Raw genomic sequence first — 13,973 nt, 5'->3', positions numbered from 1 at the left:
TCAATGAATATTTTTAATGAATGCTACATAACTTCTGTCATGTAAGATGATAACCACAGATAAATATTGGTTTCAAAGTGAAGTCCTTGAAACAAAAACATCAGCATCATCTGGGACCTTAGAAATGCAAATTCTTGGGCCCTCTCTCAGACTTCCGAAATCGAAGATTCCATAAGTGCGATCCAGAAGTGCGACCCAGCTGTTTTCAAGGAGACTCCCAGGTAATTCTAATGCATGTTAATGTTTGAGGACCACAGAACAACTTCTGAATACCTGAAGGTATAGGAAGTCTCTCATCACTAACCCAAACATAGCAAAACTTTGTTACTTATTTTGTAGCGGAAATATGCAATGAATTAAGTTGAGGCTCCATTTATTCATTCATTCACTCATTCATTGTGGTGGTTTATTCATAAGTATAAAATGTTTGTCACCCAGGCCCTCACCTGACAGTACAGTGTATAGAGCAGGCATCAGTAAGTGTTTTCAAAGTGTTCATTTATTTTTATCAGTGAAAAACATCACATATATTATTATCTTACTATAAATTAATTGTTAGTTACTTCTATTAAATGTGATTAAAACACCAGGATATGAAGCTATTTGTGAATCACTGACTATATGGACAATGGATCTGGTTTGACTGACTTAGCTGTTAGGAATAGATGTTCTCTCTTCTCCTTTTAATCCTCAGCTTTCGTTCAAACTGTCTTCTGGAGGAAAGACATTAAGTGTACTAATCTGTGAAAAGTCCACATATAGGATCAAAATCCACTATAATAGAACAGTAGATGTTCTAGATCCAACCCAATGAGGGGCTGTATGTAACCTATATTGCTTTTTATAATTTATTTATTTTTGCTTTTATTGTTTTAAAGAACAGACAATCTGGTTTCTGTCAGTCAATCTTCGCATATATGTTCTTTCAGTCAATGACCCTGAATAATGAATATATTATAAACAAGAGGCCCAGAAAAGGTGTTGGTTTGCGTTAGTGTGTATGTTTATGCATGGACAACATTATTATGAGAGAGAGTGAAAAGAAAGATTTATTCTCCTAAAACACATCACCGAGATCCCTCAGAGTTAATTACTTCTTTTGAGAATTTAGCCCTGATCGGTCACTGGCTTACTGATAGTGATTTCCTCTGATAAACACCTGGAAGCAACTGCCTTCAGCTGCTTACCTGTGAATCAGGTATATATAGGAGCACACACTGTAGGAGTAGAAATTTTTACTTAAAGTTATGCAAAGGCATGGACAGGGTGAGACACAGAATGCCCAAGAGATATGAGAGATTCCTAAGAAAAATCAATTCAGTAAATCAATACAAAATGTTTAAGGACCTTTTCTCCACTCATCCCATGTTAGGCAGATAACAGACACCTTCTTTCCTGTTGCTTTGGGAGTATACCCTCTAAACTGGGAGTTCAGACACATGAGGGGAAGGAAGGAGGGGAGGAGGAGAGGGGAAATACAGACAGGGCGGAGAAAAAAGAATTTAAAAGCAGTAACTGATCATATGGAAAGGACGACATATAACGTAGGAATTCAAAGAAAAAAGAATGCATGAAGTAAAGGCTTCCAGAGAAGTGAGACTTGAACAGGCAGGCCCTAAAGGAATAGAGTTTTCTTACCAAACAGTGACTTCTCCAAGAATTAATTCTCCTCTGATTAGGCCAGGAAATGAGGAAAGCAGATGCAGGCCTCCTTTGGTTAAAGCATTTTGACTATTTAGCTCCTGTCAGGAAACAGATAAATTATACTGCCACTTGCCCCCTCCACAGTGGCCTTTAATACTGCAGAAAGGACATTTTTACCACAGGCAAATTAATCCATTCCTTTAAAAAAAAAAAAAAGATTTCTATTGATATATTTAAGTATCTGTCAATCCCTGTGCAAACTGCCAAATCATGTGTTAAATTTAAAAATAGAGCTGAGCACTTAAAACTCATCAGACTGTAATAATTGAGCTTAGATTTGAAGAAAGAAAGAAATATGAATGAATGGGAGGCATAGGAACTAAGTTAACTAGATCTCTCCAATTTTGTGGAATCCAGACATATTCCAGACATTTTATGGAACAGAAACCAAATACTGCTTTTCATTGGGGATGCCATGACTGGTACGATATACAGTCAACAGGAAAATCATATTCCATTAATACTTCTGAAATAGGTAGAAATTTCAAATAAGAAGTCAAATGAAATTTTCCTTCTATAGTGGTAGGGAATCGTGATAATCTACTTCAAAGAAACTGATGTTTCAATGTTTCCAAGATCCTTTGGAATATAATTTAGTAAATGAGACTTCAGGACCATCCACTGGAGAATTTTAACTTGAAGCTCAGAAGTTGGTCAATATTATAAATCTTTCCTCTGTCCTAGTTTGTTTTGAAGTCACTTCTTCCTCATTATTTGGTTAATAAGGTTTAAAAAAAATGCAAAGTTTTTTGATTTAGAGTCTTGTTTCTTCAAGAAACAATAACCTGTATTTATGTTACTAGTATCCATTTATTTATAAGATCAACTAACATAGTCCTTAGGTGTCTACTTTTGCGCAAATCAGATAATTATTAGACATAATCTCCATCAACACAGAACTTAAAATCTCATGATGGAAAGATGGGGAATACCTATGAGATCTATTACAAATGAAAACAAAATTCAGTAATAATTTATGAATTGTAAGTTAAATTATACCATAAATTAAGAAGTTCAGTGACAATACAAGCATTTTTTTTTAAGCACCTTGTATAAGGCTTTGACACAGCATGCACCCATTAAACATGGGCTGAATGATAAATACCAACAAAGACAACAGTACAGAGGATGTCAATTTTCCAAGTAAGCTAATATGGTCAAAAGGAGATCTCATCAAGGAAAAATTATTCAGATTTAACAAGAGTTTTTAATGGGGTAAATTTAGAAAAGACAAAAAGGAGTAAGAATAAGTATCATTGGTTAAAGAGGATAAGAAAAATCTTAGACATGTATTGTTCAGTATCATAGCCACTAGACACATGTGGCTAATTTTCTAGCTATAATTCAAGTGCTCAATAGCCATCTGTGGCTGGCAGTGACCATACTGGACTGAGCAAATACAGAACATACCCATCATCATAAAAGTTTTCATTGGACAGCACTAACTTAGACTCTCAAATATACACTGAGTATGTCTGTGTGTGTGTGTGTGTGTGTGTGTGTGTGTGTGTGTGTGTATACATGCATGTACACTGACTGGGTAGAAAGTCTGACCAACTTTATTTCTCCATCTATAAAATTATATATTCAAATATGAACTGTGTCTCTCCCAGCTTTAAAATTCTGTCTGTATCTACATAGAAGTCAGTAGAGCAACTGGTTTGTATATGGGAGAGTAGAAAAGAAATTTTAGAAAGAAAAATGGAAAGAAATAATAAAGGGAACTTGATGGGACTTGTACCTATGCTGTGGGCAATGGTGAGCCACTGGCAGTCTTTGAAGAAGAAACTGATATGGTCAATATTGGTATCATTTGCACATTGAAATGTCCCTTTTTATGTAACACTTTTCTTCCATTTCTCAGCTATCATTGGGAAATCACATCCTTCCTTTTGAACAATAATATGTTCCTAATGTTTAAATGTGTCAAACTGGGTCTTCTAGGAAGCAGCTACTTAGATGGAATTAGGGGTGCAAATGATTGACTGGGAACTAACTCAATAAAAGACAAGAGTGATGGAAATAAAAATTAAGCAGGGGAAGCTTCAGACTATGCAGAATTGACCCAATAAAGAAAAATAGTATAGGAAACAGGACTGGGCAGGGACAGCCTCAGATCATAATGCAAATCTAATAAGTTCTCAGCTAACCCAATGGGGAGTTCAGAGAAAGATGGCCCATGAGAGGAGTCCTTCATTGGATAGAAATAGCTAGGCCCTTGAAGAGTATATAGCCTTGGTGCAAATGCTGAGGCAGTTCCTCAAGCTTCTGCCTCACTATCAGCCGAATAATGTCTGATAACTGCATTCCTTGCACCTAAGTAGTGAGATCTACCTTAAAGTGAGATCTAAGCAGCACACATCTATGGCTAAGACTCCAGCTTGCAACTCCAACACTCCTACCACCATCTCTCCAGGTTAAAACCTCTCATTTGGTTTTGGTTTTGGCTCATCCCTCTTCCCCCAGAACAGCAGGGAGCAAACAAGACTGAAAATAAACCTGTCATTAATAAGAGAATGGGACATCAAAGAAGAAAAGAATCTCATGGACAAGTTTCCTTACCTCTGGCCCTAAAGTCATTCTTGCTGAAATGTGGCAAGTCAAAATTCTGTACCTACAGCCTTGGCTCTGCTATAGGCAAGTCCTGAGCTAGATTGTCATAAGAAGCAAAAAGGATAGTACAGGAGAAAAAGGCTTTCAGTTTAGTTATATAAAGGCAGTGGTCTTCCGTTCTCACATCTATGTTAATAAGCTGTTCCATGTCCAGAAAAACCAGAGCTGCCAAATATCCACCCCATGTGGGCTGCTTCTTAGGTAATAGCAAATGTCTCTTCCAATTGTAAAGGAAAGAAAAATGTCACAAATGTACATATCTAATATTAAGGAAAGAGTTGAACCTGGGCAATTATGCCATGCTGACTTTGGGCATTTTAAGACATTGCCCCAAAGGGGATTTATTCATTTCCCCTTGAAAAGAGTTACACTAAAAACATGAAATTTCACCAAATGTCAAATTTTTACCATATGGATAAAGGCATTAGGCCTAAATAGGTCAATAGTAGGTTGAAAATCTAAAGTTGGTTCCGGATGTAAACACAGATGTAAACTGAGGCTGGGTATGGGATGGATTCTATCATTAGTGCTCAAGGCCAGTGATTATTAAACTAAGATACTCAAATCAATAGCATCAGCATCACCTGAAACTTAACAAGCTCACAAACCCCTCAACTAGATACATAGACTGAATCAAAAACTCTGGAGATGAGGCCAGTAATCAATCTGTAGTTTAACAAGCCCTCATGGTGATCGTGATGCTGAAGACGGAGAGCCAGTGGTCTAGTTCACGGTGCCATTGATTGAAATGTATTATTAGTTACTATAAGTAAGTTCAGGCGTCCTGGCTGGATGGTTAGAGAGGAAAGCTGGAATGGGGTCATATGCCATAAATAGAGTTAGATTGAGAAAGTTGAAGGCACAATAATAAAGAACAGGTTTTACTTAAATGAAGGGGTTGGCCAGGAAGAGACCAACAGACAATTCAGTGTGTACAATATATAAAGAGGAGTGGTTCAGAGTGGTGATGACGTCTGTGAACTCAACAAAAAAAGCAGGAATGTGATTAGGCTTCCTAAGGCCATATGTAAACATTTTCTATGCATTTACATATGCGAGAGCATACCATACAATGATCTGGTCCTTGCTTGTCTCACTTAGTTTTTATGTTGGAAGCTTTTCTTATAATTTTATTTAGAACATCATTCATTTAATTAGTTATATAATATTTGCATTTTTTAAATAATGGATATAATCAGTTGCAATGGTCATCTTGAGAGAACTGTGTGATTCTGGTAGGAAGGAGAGAAAGTATATCGAGTATGTTATCTCATACTTTTAAAAGTTTGTACCATGTACATGTATTAGCCTATGTTAATAATAGCATGGAATTATATTTCTGAAGCATCATCATTTTCATAACTTGTACCATAAGAAGAGTGGTGGGTTAATTTAAGGAATAATGTTAGCACATTTGCATTTTAATCTTCTGCTATTAGGACTATGTTGTAAAAAAATATATCCTTGCACATATATCATTTAGCATATGTATCTGCAGGATAAACACCTAGAAATCCTGTTTTTGCTTAAGTGAAACTATTGAATAATAGTCTCCAAATGTCTTCCATACAGGCCCTAATTCCAATAAAAATGGAATGAGAGTGCTTTTTCCTCACAATCATTAATACGCTGGGTTATATATCTTTTTAAGTTTTTTTCATTTATTAGACAGAAAATGGTAAACATTTAACTTTACTTAGTACTTCCCTTATTTAGGGGACATTAAACATAACCGTTAAAGAGCTATTTCTTTCTTTATGAATGGTGTATCAGTTTCTTTCTATTGGGTTGTCTTTTTTTTTCTTATTGATCTGCAGAAATTCTTTATATATTAAATAATATACCTTTCCATCTACCACATAAATATTTTATGCTTTAATGTATTGTCCCATTCTGTTATATTACATTGACTAGATCAATGTTTTCATGAAAAAATATTTGGGGGTGACGGTTATGGTCATTATCTTGATTGTGATGGTTTTATGCATGTATACTATGTCAGACTTATCAAATTATACACTTTATATATGTGTGGTTTACTGTATGTCAACCACACCTCAATAAAATTGCTTAAAATTACTATTATATAGCTTTCCACTATATATTCTAATTTTATGTTTATATGTGTAATTTTTTTGAACAAGTATATAAAAACTGTTCATTCTTATATATTATTTTATATACATATATATTATTTTAGTATTTATACTAAATACTAATATTTAGTATATTATTTTAGTATTCAGCCATTTTATTCTCTTACCTTTTAACATCAATTTTAAGTTGATTTTCTTTAGTTTTCCAGGTAAAAGGAATTTTTCCCTTTTCTCAATTTCAATTTTTCCTGAATTTCTCACCCCATTCTATTTACCGTCTTATCTTCCCATCCTCTAGCTTCCTTAATGCTCCAATATTCAACACTAAGAGCTGGATTTATAAAACACACACAGAGGATGGTTGCCCACTCAGATACAGAGTGGGCCAGGTTCTCTAGTGGCTCAGTGGCAACTAACTGAGGGAAGGCCTACATTAATTATGATCTCACATGAGTGGGAGAATGTCCCTGGATCAGGTTGAGAATAAAAGTACCTGAAGTAAAAGCAACAAGAAGAGATCGAAAAACACTATGAAAGGTAAGGAGTCAGAATGTTAGTCCCAGAAGGGATGGAAGAATCCAAAACTTTAAGCTCAACTAGTCAGATAATGCTAAATGCATGAAGAGGGTAGCAGAGAACTGAAAAGCTCATGTCCAACCTAAAAACATTCCAACACGCAGGTTTAAAGCAACCACCTAGGGCAAGAAAACACCTCAAATGGCTTGCAGCTAAGGTTAAAACTGAAAACAAATGGGCAATGAATCTGGTCAGATTCTTCTACCATTCATTTATTCAATCAGCAGCTATTTGTACAGCAAGAAGTATATAAAGGACTGGGGATACAATGTTAAATAAGACCCAACCCCTAATTATAAATAGTTTGTAATCTACTGGGAGGACAAAACATCTGCTGAGAAAGTAGAGTGAGACTCCTAGATGAGACACCACTTGATAAGGTTTTATGTAACTGGGATTTGGCCAAACAGAACATGGAATTAAAGAACAGGTAGGTATGAGACCCACTTCACAGACAAGGGCTATGGTGACACTGTCTCATTCCTAATGGATGTCCCTATACTGTTTGTTTTGCTACCGAAATGTGTTCAATAGTAAACATTTGACTCCACTAAATAACTAGATTCAATTAAAAATGTAAATGGGGGGGGGGCGCCTGGGTGGCTCAGTGGGTTAAAGCCTCTGCCTTCGGCTCGGGACATGATCCTGGGGTCCTGGGATCAAGCCCCGAATCGAATCGGGCTCTCTGCTCGGCGGGGAACCTGCTTCCTCTTCTCTCTCTGCCTGCCTCTCTGCCAACTTGTGATCTCTGTCTGTCAAATAAATAAAACCTTTTTTTAAAAAAATGTATCTTTTTAAAAAAATGTAAACAAGGGATACCAAACTTTGTATTTTTCATAATTTCACTTAGAGTTAACCCTACGTCTGCTTAAAAATATGAATATCAAGAATGCAAGATGTTTTTCCCTTGACACTCTCCAGAATCCAAGCATGACAAGGATTTGTTCATACACTGGATACTGATATTTATTATTCCGTGCAGAATCAAAATCAGTATGATTCGAAAGAAGTTAGATTAATTTGGATCTGGCTTTCTCTGTTTCTTTTCATCCCTCTCTGTAGTTCTCCCACACCATGAGAAATGCTCCTGGAATCACCCCACTGAGAAGAGAGACAGAGAAGTGTGAGCGGACCCCAGTGTTTGTTAGTGAGATGTCACTGCCTTTCTACTCAATATTGGAATAGAGAAGGGTAGACTCACTTACAGACTTATTTTGTCACTGGACTAGCCCAACACGCGCGCGCGCGCACACACGAATCAGTGGTCTCCTCAGCAATCTCAGAAGGAATTGAGAACATACAACCCTCATTCCCCTCTTCTGCCTCATGTCCTCATGGATTTAAAGCAAACTTTTTACTCTTGCCTTCCACTCTGGGAAAGCCTTGGCAACCCTGCTGCCCTCTGCCAACTCTTCACTATGATTTGGGGCCAGGGAGCAGACATTATAAGGACGGGTAAAAACAGAGAATGGCACATTAGCATTTCCAGTCTACCACATTGGGAATCTTGGCGTTTTCAATATATATTTAAAATAACGGAGCAAGACAAGGTGCTGCCTTCCCTCAAAATTGCCAACGTATGCTCCAAGATCTCCTGCATTTTGCATTGTGTCAGTCTGTGTCAGAGGTTTCAGGAAAGGTAATATAGAAGATGAATGAAAGTCTATCATTGCAGTGCCAAGATGAAAAAGTGACAGCTCATAATGAAAAGAAAAATAGTTTCCATTTTGGGCCTCTGTAAGTAAGAAAGTGACAGAGTCTTGGGAACTGTGAGCCTGAAAAATGGTCCCTTTGACAGACATGCCTGTAAGTGAGAAGGCCCCGGATATAATACCACCTATAATAGAGGGAATAAAGATTATTTTAGGCATTGCATGATTTTGAATAAATCCTTGACTATTCCCTAGAAAATGGAGTTGAAAGGAATCTAGGAAGAGTGGTGGGTTAATTTAAGGAATAAATGACCACATTTTTTTAGTCTTTTAAGTCAAAGTTGGTTAAATTTATTCCTGTCAGAAATGACCAAAAGCCAATAGTATTAATAAAAAAAAATTTTTGCCTCAGCAATGATAAGAAAAAATGTCACTCTAGAATTTTCCTTCAGGATTTTGTTCTTTTGGTGGCCAAATCTTTTGGAATTAAGTTCTAGATTGGCTATAATAATTCAGTGTTTTAAACTAATTAAAATTTAAATTCAAGCTGACACAACAGTATAAAATACTGATGTTTTTAAATTAAAGACCACATTTCAAGATGTTTGGGATTATCTGAGAAACTAATATTACTTTTCTTTAATAGATAATATTGCTTAGATGCAGCCTCAGATGTTAGGCCATTTTCAGTGTGTAAAATCTCTTACCTGCATAATTTCTTTATCCACCTTGATGCACACACAATCAGAAAGACACCACCAAATCATTAACAAATGCTAGGTCAGTGGTGCTTTCCTTGTGTGTTTGCTTTACTGAGAACACATGCTAGTGCACTGATTTTCTTAAACGAGGCTACACAAAATCCATCTAGGAATTGGGGCTTGTGAAGATTCTACTATCTCTGTTCTAACCATAGCTACAAGAAATAAATGATCACTAAAAGGAGTGATTGCTACCCATTGAGAGCTGAATTGTGGAGTCTGAGGGAGAATCCAAAATTGCTTATCACAGAGGCATAGGGCTAGAAGGGACATACATGACTTGGCTCTGCTGGCAGGGAGCTGGATGCTTCTCACATGCCAATTCCATTTAAAGCAGATCGAATTATGAACTTCCTGATTCTGAGTCAATACCAACTTTCTTCTGACAGGCATTCTTTGGTCCCATCCAGACCTGGAAATGTAGGGAAAGGACCTGTACCCTTCCTTTAAGTAGGTTAAGGTTGTAACCAGCTACTCTGTCACCTTTGGACAGAACCTTCTTCCCAATCTTTTCCCCAAAGGAAAGTTGAGTTACAAAGACCATCGAGAAGAGCCATGAAGGAAAAAGGCCTCAGAAGAATCCACAGTTCATCTCCTTCCTCAGTGTTCTCTCATGGCGCTGTTGCCTACAGCATTCATCTTCCGGTGCGACGACTACGTGATTATCCTTGTGTGGGCTCTGAATACAGAAGAGTCAAAAACTCAGGCTTTGGGAGGACCTGCATTTGAATGTGGCTCAGCCTTTTCCAGCTTTTGTCATCACAGGCCAATCATTTCATTTTCCCAGTTTCATCTGCAGAATGGGGGTAATTCTTGTTGGCCCAATTGTTGTGAAAATTGACTGAACATGTATAAAGCTACTAGAAAATAATAGGTATTTAATAAATAATAGTCCCTGTTTCCCCAAGGCTTATGGCTGATTTTTAGCTACCTTTATTTCTTGGATAAATGTCATATAATAGGTACTCTGAAAATATATGGGGAGATAAGAGAAGAGGAAGAGATGGGGAAGGGGGTATTTCAATTCACTTGACAACAGGGATTGGAGAGACAGGGAAAAAGTAGAACTGTATGAATGGGTTCTTTTCTTTTTTTTTTTTTCCTTTCATTTTTGAACGCACTATGTCTCTAAGCTATAGCAGGGTTGGGTGCTAGAACATGGCACCGGAGGCGATCACTGACATCCACCTTTCCAGAGAATATTCCTGAGCAAAAACCAAAATAGGAGTGATAATGAATAATAGTGGAGAAAGTACATTTTGGTATAACCAGTCTCAAAAAAATAAAGACGAAAATTCTGGGTGAGTACAAAGAAGCAGGCCCTGATGTTGAGATTTATTAGTCAAGGACAATCTCTCCAACTAAGTGCAGGCAGCTTCCGCTCTCAAAATAAAAAACGGTAATGGACAAAAGGCGGGGAAAAGATTGTATTGTACTAGGAACAATGCAGCTCTGAAAAGATGGTGAAGAGATGCCCTGATAGAGTTTCCATCTCTCACACTTGCTCAGCAAGGACAAACAGAACTAAGAGAACCAGCACTTTCTCAGAATCCTGGGAATAAGAAAACAATTTCCTGAATGGAGTTTACTGCTAATCAAATGGGGATGCTGTAAGCACCCCTGAATTCATCAATATGTGAAGGCACTGGATCAGGATTTTGAGATGGAAGCTGGGATGAGAATATTTATCTCGTGTTTGCTCTCTTGCTCAGACCCTCCTGCCTGCTTCCTCTCTGTTTGCCCAGTGTTTAGTGTATATGCTCTCCATCATGGAGTCTGCTTCCACTGTTTAGAAAAGAAACCCATCCCACCATAGCCAACACACATACACACAGTCCTACTGTCCTTCACATGCATGCATTCTCACATACACAAACTCCTTTCCATTTATCAAAACTCAAACTACCTGTAAGGTATGTGTCAGGCCTACGTATCACCCCTCTGCATAAACCTCTCTTGGATTCAGTAAATTCAAAAGGCCTGATTGCCTGTCTCAGTGAGCCTGAGTACTACTAGACAAGTTCCTTCCTTTCAGGGAACTCAAGGAATTGGCAATCTGACTGGTGAGACAAGGATTATTAAATATGCACACACTCATTCACTCTCATAAACACACACACAACTAGGTTTTTCAAATGAATGGTACTGAATAAAAGCACCATTTTAAAAAAATTATGTTGAAGGAGAAATGTCAGCTGAAGAGGGAGATGGGACTTAACTGAACATTAAAGCAAGGATCTGACTTAGATAAGCAAGGAGAAAATAGAAGCAATTTCCTAAGTTTTTACTATAGCATTCTGCCCACAGACAGGGGAATTTCCTCTTGTTGATTCAATCAAGATAGACTGCATATTTAGCTGCCTTTCAGTGTAATGAATCATACCTGGTGAAAGTTTTCAAGACACATACAGACAACCTGAAGCCACACTCGTGGCTGCCTATATATAGTTCCAGCCTTAATCAAATATAAGGATTTGAGTTTGTCTTGAAATTTACCCCTACTATCATTGCCCAAATGGTAAAACAGAAAGACAAACTTAGCCAAAGAAACTTCGTCCAGTGTGCCAGTTATTAACTTACTGCTTCTTAACTTGAACTATACTTTCTTTTGGTCCTTCTTCATGATATTCGAGCTGGGACACTACAGAGGACATTTGATTCTACGTCAGTTAGGCAATGGCGGCGGCCTGGATCCCAGCCTCAGTGGTCCTCCTTCAAGATTCCAAGTTTCATCTTGTTCACTTTTTCAGCCTTCAGGGTGATGGTTGCTCTCCCTAGTTGCTACCTTTATTACCCTCTATAGCTCCCACTTATCCCTTTTCGCAGGTAACCACATTCTACCTAATTATCAATTATTCATATTTAACTTACCCTTTTAATGGTACTATATTGTATATTTGAAAGCTTTTAAGAGAGTGGATTTTAAAAGTTCTCAGCACAATGATAACTACGTGGAGTGACAGATTTTAACTACATTAGTTGTGTAATCATTTTGCATTATATACATCTATAAAATCATGTGATACACCTCAATTTTTTTTTTAATATTTTATTTATTTATTTGACAGACAGAGATCACAAGTAGGCAGAAAGGCAGGTAGAGAGAGAGAGGAAGGGAAGCAGGCTTCCTGCTGAACAGAGAGCCCGATGCGGGGCTCGATCCCAGGACCCTAAGGCCATGACCTGAGTCGAAGTCAGAGGCTTTAACCCACTGAGCCACCCAGGCGCCCCAGTACACCTCAAATTTATATAATGCGGTATGTCAATTATATCTCAATAAAACTGGGGAGAAAATTTACCCAATTCAAAATAAATGATATAGCTTCTGTCTCCTGACTAGATCCTAACTAATAGGCAGGATTTGCTTTTCCTTAATAGGAGAGCACATTTCCTTTAATCTGTGAGATTCAGGTAGACAGAGACATAGAGGTGGACATGGAGATAGAGACAGAGACAGAGATGGAGACAGAGATGGAGAGATACCTTTACCCATTAGTCTAGCCCCCTAGACCCCTTGGGCATTTTATTGACTGCCATTATAGAAACTGTGTTAACAATTCTTCCTGTGCAATCAATTCACCCATTTGCTCTCAGATCTATTCCTTGCCCTTGCCCTTCTTTGCTTTGTATCACAAGGGCTGATTCGCATTTTTTTTCCCCCAAATGGTTTCTGGCTAAGTTCACCCAGTGATGGGAAATGAAAAGAGGAAAATGGGAGAAGTCTAAGCATGATTCCTCAATCTGTAGGTTGAACATCTTGAGCAGTGCTGTCCTCCTTGGTTGAGGCAATCAAAGTCGTTTCAATTCCTCCTAGGCAGCCCTGGCCCTTCAGTTCTAATAATACCACCATTTCCTTTCCTCCCTCCAGTCCTGTAGCATAGCCCCTTCCTGCCATGGCTGATATCTGGCTTTGCTGTTTTTTTCAAGATCTTTTTAACTAGTTGTCCAAAATAAATTCCTACAATTAAACAACCCAGTGGAGGCTCTTTTTTTCCTAATTAGACTTAGATATACCTGTAGAGATACCTCTTTCATAATCTTTACCAGTTCATTTATTTCAATGTTCTCTAATGCCATCAAATATATTCTATGTCTTATTTAGTTTTTTTAGACAGTATCATGGCTGCTTCAGAAGGAATGTCACTTGATTCCTCAATGAGCACAATTATCTGTGGGATTCCTTTCTCTTTCTTGGTTATTTTTAGCAAAAATCATGAAAATGAATAAATAATAAAGTCAACCAGGGTTTCTTTTTGCCATTTTACATCATTACAGAGCACCTCCACATCTCAAAGAAAGGAATAATGAATAAAAGTCTATTTAAAGCCACTTTTTCCCTAGAATATCTAGGTAATTGAGGAAAATATGTTTCTTCCCCTTTTGATTTATAAATCACTGGTCTGGATCTCCATCCAAGATAATAAGCTAGAGGAAAAGAAGGAAAATAATAAGAGGAAGAAGATAATAATAACAACTTTAATCAAGTATTATTAATGTGTGTTTTTCTATTAATTCTCACATTAGACCATGAGTTGGATAGAATTCTTATCTCTGTTTTACAGCCAAGATAA

This window comes from Lutra lutra, chromosome 12 (genome assembly GCF_902655055.1).
Source record: "Lutra lutra chromosome 12, mLutLut1.2, whole genome shotgun sequence".
Classification (NCBI taxonomy): Eukaryota; Metazoa; Chordata; class Mammalia; order Carnivora; family Mustelidae; genus Lutra; species Lutra lutra.
The sequence above is the reverse complement of the archived record's forward strand: the minus strand, read 5'-3'. Positions refer to the sequence as shown.